The sequence below is a fragment of the Pectinophora gossypiella genome, chromosome 9 (genome assembly GCF_024362695.1).
Source record: "Pectinophora gossypiella chromosome 9, ilPecGoss1.1, whole genome shotgun sequence".
NCBI lineage: Eukaryota > Metazoa > Arthropoda > Insecta > Lepidoptera > Gelechiidae > Pectinophora > Pectinophora gossypiella.
Window position 1 is genome coordinate 10,720,401 of NC_065412.1, and position 9,420 is coordinate 10,729,820.

General features: G+C 36.6%; 1 protein-coding gene across 1 annotated transcript in view; it reads right to left on the reverse strand.

Annotated features, from left to right (window-relative positions):
• Positions 1–9,420, reverse strand: part of LOC126369807 (uncharacterized) — a 192,400-nt gene that overhangs the window by 128,753 nt on the left and 54,227 nt on the right. The window lies entirely within an intron of this gene.

Sequence of the window (9,420 nt, forward strand, 5' to 3'; positions counted from 1 at the left end):
CTACTAGACGGGAAAACATTATTTGGCTACGGATCACTAAAAGTCGTTCAAAAACTTGTTGAATTTCATACAATAGCCCCGTAAGTACTTACATAATACATAAAAACCTTTTTTCTTAGGTTTCATCTAAGTAACACTGATAATTTAAGTAAGTAGGTACATTAAGTTGCATACATCTCCTTTTAATACATTTAGAAACTTTCAGCGTAACTTCAGCACTTAAAATTACATTTGATTTCGGAAATAATTTTAAGTATAATTATTTATTATAAGTAGTGTATTTTGTTTTCATAGTGGAAGTAGAAGAAGAAGTATGTACGCCTGTACAGTGTACACGCTATCTGCCCTCTCGTTAATCTTTCATTCTCACAATCTTACTGGAAAAAAATCTGTAAGTAATAAGTTGTGCCTTTTGTCTTTCTTCATGTTGTCATAGTGTGTTTCTGTGTTCATCATCTCTCTAGCGTTATCCCGTTATTCACAGGGTCAGCTTACCTAACCTGAAGATTTAACAGGTCCGGTTCTTTACAGAAGCGACTGCCTGTCTGACCTTTCAACCCACGAAGGGAAAACTAGTCCAATATACAATATCGGAATTGTGGTTTTCCTTCACCGCTGTGCACGTGATAATCATTTATGATCAAAAAATAATTTGAAAACAAATTCGAAAATCATTGGTTTACGCCTATGCTGGGATTCGAACCTGCGACCTTAAATTGAGAGTCAAGCGTTCTACCAACTGGGCTACCACGGCTACGGCCAGCGTGTTTCTGTGTTATAGTGTACAATGGTGCTAATTCCTACAGACACCATCTTATTTTATTTTAAGTTATACCTGTCATTTTCTTATCCGTTGAAAAAGAAAGGGACGGGTAATCGATAGGCATAAAATTTATGGCATACACGTCAATTTTAAGTAGAAATCTGAAACAACCGTCTAAAAATTTTTATATCGGCCAATAACCCGACAGAGTTAAGTAGACAGCACGTCAACGGTTTACATAACAGGGAGATGCCTATTTTATTCGCCCGGATTATTGATTCGTTTTAAAATTAACTTGTTGACAATCATCCGTCCCTTTCTTTTTCGACGGATAAGAAAATGACGAATATACATTAAAATAAAATTAGGCGGTGTCGAATCGGGATATAAATTATTAAATAAATAATCATCACGGTTTCCTTCTAAAGTTAGGAAGCGATATGTTGTTATGGTACAATTACGCGTGCTAAATGGATATAACCTGAGAATTGTATCGTAGTGATGCTAACTTTATTAGCACACCATCGCCACAAACCTAGTTCAAGGCTTTCCGGTTTCCGGAATATTAGGCTGCAGGATTACCTACCTTTGACTGCAAGTTGTTTACGATGTGAAACAACGTTTTCATTTGGAATTTACTTCGTAGTTTTGAAAATACCATCTTGATCGCAAATGCCATTTCGGTTGTACAATAAATGTTGTGATGATTTTGTTGATCATCGGTTTGTGTAGTAATAATAACTTCGGGACTCCATAGGCCCGAGATAAAGACACGACATACCTAAAAAAATATATTTTTTTTTGTTTAGACAGTTTGGAAAAAACATCTTAACATTTTAATTCTCATCTTAATAAGTGAGTGATTCCCAATGGTATCAACTATCAACGCGAATTGCTTACCTAAAATTTATTTTGAATGTAAACGAAATATCACCCACTGATTAATCACGAAATCTCAGAAACTATAATATGCTAAGTATCTCACATTTCACATGGGGTTTCTCTTACGAGTAAGTAGGTGCTCACCAAGACGAAATTCAACCCCCAAGGGGTTACAAAAGGGGTTGAACGCTTGTATGAAACTTTGTCATTTCTATAGTTAGAATCATGAAATTTCGGACAGCTGGTCTTCGTATCAAAACTGATTGGATTGGTCAAGTAAGCATCAATACGAAACTGATATTGTAGTTTGAAGCAACTTGATTGATAGGTAGACAAATTGAACCGTCTGGGTTGACGGGAACTGAAGGTACAAATAAAATTGGAAACTGCTGCAGGTAACTTGTTAGAAAATCTAGAAAATTCTAGAAATGTAGGTTACCTGGAAACATCAGCGCAGACGGGAATCCCATACATTATAAATATCTGTCGGAGTAATGAACGGTGAAGCGACTAGTCTCGCTTGAATTGATGGAGTTACATTGACTGTACGTATGTGTGGCTGTTATGTATTCAGTTGTTGTAATCGTTGTAGGTATAAGGTTTATAACACTACGAGTGTTAAGGAATGACTATGTGTGAAAGCGGGCGTAGTAACTCGAACTTAGGTAGTATAGTAATTAAAATTAGGAGGGAAATGAATCTTCGATATGTGGGTGAATATCAAAAAGAGCCAATTTTGGTGGGGAATTTTCATATTATGTTTTCGTGAAAAATTGGGTTCCGACATGAAAAATGATAGTTCTAGCTACGAGGAGCTGTAAGAGTCCTAAGAATACCTTGATTATATTTCGAGATATTGGAGTTTAAAATGAAGTTGAACCACCAAAATTGATAATCGATCACCAAAATAGAAATCTGGCCACCAAATTTGAAACTGACCACCAAAATTTAAAGGAAAGTAAATACAACTTATGTTTAAATCTTATATAGATCCGAAGACTTATTTCCCTCCTACATTCTAAATACTATACTACTAACGTTCGAGTTTCATACGTACATACATTTTACACAGAATCCGCCGCGCAAAAAAACCTACTTACGGACAAACATGCTTGAAGTTTCTTCATAAAGTAAAACATTAACTCACCTGCCTTATGTGAGCTAAACTTACCTGAAACAGAAAAAAAAATTGTAAATCGACAAATCATTATTTACTTACTTATTTAATATAGTCAATCAGCAAGCACATTACGGACAGAACCTTGCCGGTTTCGATATTTAGTGGTAAATTCGCTATCATCTCTTCCAATCGAAAATATAATTTACTTTTGTATGCTCCATACCCGTTCCGGTTGATTGAGAGGAGGCCTGTGCCCATCAGTGGGAAGTTTATAGGCTGTTTATGTTTAGGTTATATTGTGTGATCTAACTGCATAATTCAGCTCTACAATCACAAGAGCGGAAACATGCGGGAACATTTTTTGAATAAAAACTTTTTCTTTCTTATAAGTTAGATAGATAGATAAAATACTTTATTCATACAAGATACAGAAAAAAAGACAATAGACACAACAGGCTTAATTAAGCTTTATTATCCGAGCAATACGTTTTATATAAATTCGGTAAAGCATTAAAAGCGTTTATTTTTTCTTAAAAATATTACATATAGGTAATAATTACTTTCTAATGATTAAACTTCGTATCTTCTCTCATGTATCTAATCATTAACCACCCAAACCCACAAGCACTTGAAAGCTATCAAAATATAAAAAGAGTAATAAAAGCAGCGCTTTCTTCTTTTTTCAGTAAAATGTATAACATAACAAACATAAATATAGCATCACGCCTATGTGCCCGAAGTAGTAGGCAGACGTGTACTTAAATCAAAAAATAATCAAGTAATTTCTAGGTGTTGAGCTCTCGGCGGAGTCGATGGATTGTTATAATGGAAATGTTATGAAGAAAACCAAACGAATTCGATGACTAGATTTTCATTTTCTAATGTTTTCATGACGATATACGACCATTAAAGTTATGCGTCTGCTTCAGAGCCATCGGAGTGAAAGGATTGTGCGGAGCGCGCTGACGAATTCCTATAGGTATGCAGCTCCTATATTCCGGGAATTTGTCGTTATTTAGTGAATATATTCATTGTATATTCTATAGGAATCAATTCAAAGCAAGACATCCTGACAGTCAAAAATCATAGATGTATATTATATTCTGATTTACCTAAGTGTAATGAGGTCCTTGAATACCTGAATGAATCCAAAGTAGTCCAGTAGGCTCTGCACAGTAACCACGCAGCGCGCGGCGCCAATTATATCGACGCCTTCGACCAGTAGCCGTTTGACGTCCATCTACGTAGATAGCATTCGTATCGTTTATTGTTCGAAGCGCTCAATATAATTCGCACCGCGCGCGGCATGGTTATCATGCCGACCCGGCTGGGGGGTTAGAAAAGCCACATCGAAGCAATTCATCTAAGAAAGCAATATTGCAATTTGACATTTGCGCTTATAAAAGTAAGTGCACAATGCAAACAATAGTCAAAAAGCAAAATTGCTTTCTTAGATGAATTGTTTCGAAATGGCCATTTTAACCCCCCTGTTTGGCGTAAGTGTGACTTACATCGTAGTGTCACGGGTTCGAATGACACGACACAATGACGAAGCTGGGGCTGGGGCTCTACACCATAGATTTCAACTTTATGAGTTTGAATTCATGTTTGAATTATAGATAATAATTGGTATCACGTGATATTCAGGATTTATGCCCGGTTAATGGCAATAGGCTCACCCTCTCTTACAAGGGGTTTAAACCTAACTGGCGAGGAGTGCGTGTAGGTACATACTATAAGTACTCCTCTGCTTTCCCCTCCGGAGTTTCAGGCGTGATGCTTTGTTATACAAAGTCTAGTGAAATTCTGAAAAATAATCTTGAGAAATAATAAAAATATCTTTGTATAGGTACTTAACTAAATTGGCATTTGGCATACCTACTCACTTTCAAGGTAAAAGTTACAATTATAAATAATCCGTGCATGCATTCGTCCGTTATTTTCTTAACCACAGACCTTCGCACGACAATCACTGATATCAAATCTTCTGACGATTTGACAATTCGTTACATTACAATATGTAATTTTCAACTATTGTATTGTATATCTTTGATACGATCGGACGTAAATTTTGCAATCACTATCACTAACAAAATCATAAAGTCTTATACGGTTTTGCAAGCAGTTGATTCTGGTAAGCCTCGTAGACTTTATATCACGCGCGATGTTGATTCTCACAATCGGTGTAAAATAAGCACGAGTTTTTTGATGTTTGAATATATTTTTAGTATTGAAGATGTACAATGTTTTCTAGCAAACGTACTTGAATACTAAGGTCACAGCGTCGTCGGAAATAATAGCAGTGCGCATGATCTCTGGTAATTGTTATGGTCAGCTTTCAAAGCATATTTTTTAAGTACTAAAATATTGTTAGAAATATCTAGATATTGACGAGGTACAAACTTGTGAGTCTTCTCTATTGAGAATGAAAGAAGCGAAATGTTTGAAGGATCGTCGTAAGGGCATAATCTAATCTACCTAACAGGAAAAAGACGTGATTTCTGTATGTCCAAACTAGTGATATAACGACCAAAGTTATGCATTGTTTGAGGTTTACGCAGTTATTATCATAATTAAAACACATAATGCCGGGTTCTTACCGCGTTATTATCCGGGATATGACACTCCCGATATTTCAACACAGTTGCAAGTGCCATGATCACGGAACGACTGATGAAATTGGAGTGGAGTAGGTAAATTCTTAATTTTCTAAGGGCAAACATCCCTCCCCTCCGTCCGTCTAACCTCTTTCATCAGTCGTCCCGTGATCATGGCATATGCAACAGTGTTGAAATATCGGGAGTCTCATATCCCTTACAATAACGCAATCATCATTGGCCACAGCATCTATCGTAGATGATTCTTGCAGAACTTGTGAGTCTACGGGTTCCCGCAGCGCCGCCGATGACTATAGAGCCCTATAGCAGCGCGGCATTTCTTGCCACATCGTTCGCACACAAAACGCGACTCCGCGCGGTAACGCGGTAAGAACCCGGTATTATGTGTTTTAATAACGACCAAAGGGCAAAGTTATATACGCATATTATGTTTGTGTTTGACTACAATTTTAGTGAACGTTGTAATTAAATATGGGACTTTTTTAACACGTAAATGCGTGTCTATTAAATCTAGACTTGAAAATTCCTACATTGTAATAAATTGGACACGTAGCCTCTGACAGGCTACTTCTTCTTCTTGTCGTTTCGATGGCATTCAGATTTTTTCAGCCCGGTATCGTGCAGTCCTATGTTATTGGACTTCTATGTTTTAGTTCTTTAGACTTGCATCGACGTAGCCTATTATTCAAGGCTTCTCCGAAATACGCTAAGCCACCAGCGGTAATTCCTTAGAACTTGGTGACATACTTTCATTCATCACTCGCCAACAATAAAGACGTGAAGCGAAATTTTTTTAACGATTCCAGCGCATACAAATGAAAGTTGCGATGTGATGAGTTGCCGCAGTGACTCATGCAATGAGTGTTTGAGCGGAAATTGAGATTAAGTAATACAAAACACCGTTACAATATCAGGAGCCATGTCAGGGGCCTTTGGCGGCTCAGTAATAACCCTGACGCCAGGGTAGATGAGGTTGGTATTCCACCTCACAACCCACACGATACGAAGAATACCGCTACAATTCTTATCCACTGGAGGGGAAACGGATCGTAATCCACCACTCTGCTCCACTGCACGTTCTTCCCTAGAGTGCGTTGTAAGATCAATGACCGACATCATCATTCAAACTGTAATCAGTTTGGCGAAATTATTTGTACTTAAGAGAAAAAATACCTTTCTTGGGAAAATAAAACATCAATCCTAGTGTCAGGGTTCCTATTGAACCGCCAAAACCTCCCGACATGGATCATGACTGTATTTAACGATTGCATACTTACTTAAATCATTAGTAACCGGGCCGACTTTTTAACGTGCCCTCCGAAACACTTTGCTGAAGAAATACCCAGACCTAAGTCAATTCAGAATATTTCATTGCCTAAAGTTACTTGACCAAGAATCGAACCCAGAATCTCTGGTTTGGCATTTAGAGTTTCTAGCTGTCAATCTGTAATCTTAACAGTAATTCGATCGCCAGATGTCATAGGTTGCGTACGCGTACTCCCGGATAAATGTAATTTGTCAGATAGATCAGTTGATCAAAGGTCTGTCTACACCGGTTCTAAAATACCAAAACATTGCACAAAAAACTAATTACATTTTAGTCCTGCATGTTTCCTCAACCTTGTGGTTGCAACTTTCACACGTTTGATGTTTGAAGAAGGAAGTATTAAAATACCAAACTTTATTCAGCGAGAAAGTTCATATAAAACTGGTTTTCCCAAAATCGTGAAAGCAGCAGCTTGATTGTAAAATAAAACGGTGCTCTACATTTCTTAACAACTTCACAACTAAAATTGAGGAAAATCATGTTGGACAAGTTATGATAAGAATTCATACCATAGAATGGCCGATGTAACTGTAAATAAAGGCCATGAACCTAATAAGAAGTGTTTTATATATCGAATGCCTGTTACCTTTTTACAACCAATCTGGCTCAATTTGTACAATACAAAGTCAATCCCGTTAACAGGAAAGTTAACGGGAAAGCCCGTTAGAAAAAAGGAAACCTTTTTTATCACCTTTAGATGTGTCTTTATTTAATAATCGGAATATCATAATTTATCTTTGACCTAGGAAAATACCTTATACTAGGCAGTTAGGTCCCTATAGATATCTGAAACTGAACCAGAACTAGCGACTATTCAAAATATTAGTGGTTTTGTACCTACAATAACTTTATCAGCTGTAGAAGTCTAAAGTGGAGTTGAACAACAATAATTACTAACACATTATAATCTTCTTTTGTACTCGAATATGAAGGACATGTTTTGAAATGATAAGCTAAACGAATTCTCAAGTTTCGTAACAGTTTACTTAGAATATCTTCGATACTATGTTTTACAATATCAGTGCTTGTAAATGTTTTTTGTGTAGGTTTAGTAATATTGGTTTTGTCTATCTGTGTACACATAATCCATCAATGTTTACTTTAGTAGTCACTTTTATCATGTCCCTTAACTTGTGGTTTTCAATTATTTTAGCTTTGTCTCAGATAGCATTCACTACTTAGGTCCAAAAGGACCTGTAAAAACAAAAAAAACATGTAAAAACATATCGGTGAGAATTCATGTGAAAAATATTGTGGTTGAGTCGAATAATTCTAATTACTTAACTTACTAAAATAAGATAGCACTAATGACTAGCAATATGAGCATTAACGGTTTGATAATTAGAAAATTGTATTCGTTTTCGGTAATGTTATAATTAACAACCCATCATCATTAAATGAGAATAATAGTTAGATCTAGAAGGACATATATTCACCAAATTGGTGATGTCCTTAGAAAAGGTTTAATACGATCTACTCTGAACCGGCGTGTGTGTATGAAACGATTGATGAATGTGGAGGAAGCAAGAGAAGTATGTCAGGATTGAAGCAAATGAAATTCCATCGTGTCTGTTTACCCCGGTGGAAAATAGGCGTGACTTTATGTTAGTATGTATGTATGACAATAACAATAGACATGCTTTTATCATTGACTGTCCCTTAACTAAAAACAGAAAAGAAAACATGACCCAAACTATAGAATAAGGAATACTACGTATAGAACGGCAACTCTCCGCTCCCCACCAGCGTCTGAGCTAGGTTCACCCCCCCCCCTCCCCTCGAACATAGTTTAGACTTGAATCGTATGGTGTCAGACGTCACACGCACAAATGCGCGTGTACGATAATGTCAATATGTAGTGTCATTGTAATACGAGGTTGTTTGTATGAAGTGACCGGGGTGCGCCCTAACTCTACAATAAAGAAACACGTGTGAGAACAACACCGTTTGAAATATAAAAAAAAAAAACAAACAAACATGTTAATAAACTGACATTGTATACGTCACACAACAATGAGGAGGTCAATAAAACCTGCTGGTTACAACACTAGTCCAAGCGTTCAACTTGGCCTGATTAATTCCTTCCCACCGTTATACATTGTGCCACCACCAGAGATGCATTGAGATGTGAATAGGTGTCAAAACCCACTGCTGCAGATAACGGTCTTAATCAACTAGTAATGTTTGGTGCTGTCTATTGAACTGATTCAGTGGAGTGATTGGTTCAGTTCAGATTCGATCGAGTGATATGCTCTTCATCATCAGCCGTACGACGCCCACTGCTGGGCATAGGCCTCCCTGGGGATATGCTCTTATTTTATTATTATTATATTATGTATTTTATTTTTTGTGTAATTTTATTCGAAGATCTGATTCTGTCGAATTCAATCAATGAAAACTGATTAGTTATCATTTTTTCATATTAAAGATACTATAATATTTAAACGTGTCAATAATTGATGAGCAATTTTATAAGTTTCAGACTCACTCCCGTACATTTATAGTAGCTGTTGACTGAGTTATTTCTCACAGTTTCTTAGCTATTCCGACGCGATGACGTTGAAGAATTTTAATCGCTCGCTATTGTTGTATTAATAGGAAGACTTTATGTTTGAAAGGAACTCAAGTTCCAAGTATTTTAATATTCGTTTACATTCTTACTTAAAACAGTACTTAAGTTAGTACTTCCTTTTTGGTATAAAGTCTGCAA